This window comes from Hemitrygon akajei, chromosome 20 (assembly GCF_048418815.1).
Source record: "Hemitrygon akajei chromosome 20, sHemAka1.3, whole genome shotgun sequence".
Classification (NCBI taxonomy): Eukaryota; Metazoa; Chordata; class Chondrichthyes; order Myliobatiformes; family Dasyatidae; genus Hemitrygon; species Hemitrygon akajei.
Genome location: NC_133143.1, coordinates 41,970,576 through 41,973,756, shown reverse-complemented (window position 1 = coordinate 41,973,756; position 3,181 = coordinate 41,970,576). Strand labels below are relative to the sequence as shown.

The window sequence follows — 3,181 nt, the reverse complement described above, 5'->3', positions numbered from 1 at the left end:
TGGCTTGCGCCCTGGAGAGGCCACTCCCAGTGACTACCAGAGATGCAGTACCCATGGTCGACCATAAAAGAAAAAGAAGGTTAGATTTAGAAGCTGATATTCCATCTTTTCAAAGCTAAAACAGGACATTAGGGAAATCTTTATGGAGTTCTGGAACCATTTCACATACTGATATTTCCAGAATCTTTTACAAATGAGAAGTAGTTGTTTCACTTATGCACACTCTTTCTGTGACGTTTCGTACTCAGTTTTCAGATACACAAGGTTGTTTTTGACTGATACATCCAATATCTTTTAAAATCTTCCAAAAATTGTCTCTAAACTTCACTCCAATAAATACATACAGATTAAGATTAAGACAGCAGTGTAGATAGACAATGCTCTCTATTATAAAAATTGCATACTTTAGATTTGCCTGGAATTCACAAGTCCTGTTTTCTTCACTGACCGTTGCAACATTGAATGGGAATTCACAAATCATGAAAACAATTACAACTGCAACTATAATCTTTAATGTTTTACCTTTCTGAAAGCCGTTGGCATGGAGCAGTTTGTTTGCAATGATTGTGTAGCAAATGATCATTGTCACAAAGGGTATCAGAAATCCCACCACAATCTGTGTTACGTGGACTCCTACTTTGATGATGTCTGAATTAGATGGATAGTTCATACAGCATACAGCTTTACCAGTTTCTCCTGCACTTGTTTCACTTAGTAGAAATTCTGGAAGAGACAGAATAATAGCAAAAACCCAAATACCTCCACAAACAAACATATCATGTATTATTTTATATTTAGGCATTTTTGTTGCTTGGACAATGGCATGATACATGTCAATGGGCACACTAAGTATAAACATATAACTATAGAAGTTTACAGTGTATATACAACTTACAAGTTTGCACATGAAATTCCAAAAGTCCATCCATAATATGCATCTACTGCCCAGAGCAAAAAGGTGCAAAGTAACATCAAGTCAGCAATCACCAGATTCAACATGTAGAAATCTGTCATGCCCTTTAGCTTCTCATAAAGGACCTTTGCCACAATGACCAAAGAATTGCCCAGAAGCCCTGCCACAAATATGATTGCATATAAACTGGGCACATAAACTCGCTTAAAATGTATAACTTTGCTATGATTACAAAATATATGTACCAAAGGGAAATGTGTTTCCATCATAGTCATAATGTTCATAATTATTATCTTCCATAATGTGGCACCAGGAATTGAATATTCTGAATGCACCTGAAATAAAGCAAAGGGACCAGTTATAGACTGGGGCTGAACCTTAGCTGCCCCTTAAAGAAGATGAGAACAATGTACTCACTAATCAAACATAAATCATTATTTAATTAACTAGCATGATAAGTACTTATTCTAACAATTTTTCTTGTAAAATATTACAGTTGTAATGAGTTGAGGGGGAGGATTGAGAGTAAAATGAATTGTTTTAACACTTCATCTTTCTATTCTGGATTAATAAGGAGGTTAATAAGTTCTTGATTAATAAAGGCATCGAAGGTTAAGAGGAGAATGCAGCAGAATGGAGTTAAGGGAAAATAAGTTGGCCATGATTGAATTGTGAAGTAGTCTCGATGGGACAAATGATGTAATGCTGCTCTTATATTTTAATACTCACTTTTGGATGAACTCGAATCTAGTATAGATAGTTCTGCTTTAACACAATAATTAAGGTCTTAAGAAATTTCACATTACTGAAAACCATGTTGGAGCAGAATAGGCTATAGTTACCTTCAAAGTACAGATTTATGCTGAACGTGGTCACACAATGACCAAATAACCTGTATAATGCAAAGCGTGCTCTCAATTCCACCAAGAGTGTTAACGCAATCTGCATTGTGGAAGGATACATTATAGCAGGACTGTCTGTATTTTGTTAATCGTAATTGTGATATTTTATGTTTTCGCACATTTATTTCAATTTAAAGAAATTTTTTAAATGGCAGTCACGAGTTAAATTAATCTTCCAATGCACATTTAAAATGCATTTTTTTAAAAGTAAACATTGAGAGCCGCTGACCACAATTGTGGAAAATTACCCAACTTAGATAACAGTTAATATGTATTACTTGCTTTGAGTTATATATATCTCACTGCTGTATATCGTAAGTGAATTGGAACAATATTTGTTGAAGATTTTGCTTGATCTACAGAGAGAGGAAGTACATTCATTATTTTTACCACAAAGTTGTCCAGTGCTGTACTGCAATTTGAAACAGTTGGGTATCTATTCTAAGGAATTTGTGTTTGCTTCTCTTTTATGACTTTCATAGAGTAATGAAACCCAATCATTTTGTTTCACAGCATCTCAGTCCATCACAGGTTTTTCTCCTTTCATTGCAGCTTTTGAAAACAGTACCTAAATCTGGTCCTTTGCCTTTAGTTCTTAGAAATGTGAGTGACTTTTAGTGCCTCCATAAATCTTGCATTACGAATGTTTGCACGAGGAATAATTCTAGTATTTCTGGTTCCTTTGCATACTTGAAGCCCTGTGTAGTTAATTACCTTAGTTAACTTGCATTCTATCCACTCAGCAGCTTGCTTAAAATGTGAGTCCAGAAATGAGGGTTGGGGTAGAATTCCCTTAAGAATATAAAAATAAAATTTGTAGTAAATCATTCAGTCCCTTGTTTCTGCTCTGCCATTCAATAAGATAAAGGCTGGTTTATGCCTCATTGTATATTTCCACATTGTTTGATTCCTTAAATGGCCTTAAATATAGCAATTTTAGCCTTGAATATGCTCAAGGAATGAGCTGCCACATCTCTCCTGAATAGAGAATTCTAAAGCTATCACTGCCTCTTGGGTGCGAAAAAAAAATGTCTCTCCTCATCTCTTCTGAATGGCCAACAGTTTTTTTTAAACCTGTGACTCCCCGATCCTGGATACCTCAGCCAAGGGAAATATCAATCCTGCGTTTGTCCTGCATACCTCTGTTAGAATTTTCACTGATTTTGCCTCTCTTATGCTTGTAAACTCCTTGTAGCTCTAGGGCCAGTCTACCTAATCACTCCGCAACCTGATTTATATGCCAGCAAAGAAAAAGTCCTTGTGAATATTGCCCACTATCACGAAGCATCCTTGGGTAAACTTCCTCCATATTCAGACCTTTCCAATTCAGCCTGGTGCTTAAATTCGCTTTTGGGAATGCCACGAC

The 3,181-nt window shown here is 35.9% G+C and overlaps 1 pseudogene; it reads right to left on the bottom strand.

The window, feature by feature from the left end:
- Positions 1–213: 213 nt before the first annotated feature.
- On the bottom strand, positions 214–1,182 carry LOC140713935 (C-X-C chemokine receptor type 6-like; annotated as a pseudogene).
- Positions 1,183–3,181: the final 1,999 nt, after the last annotated feature.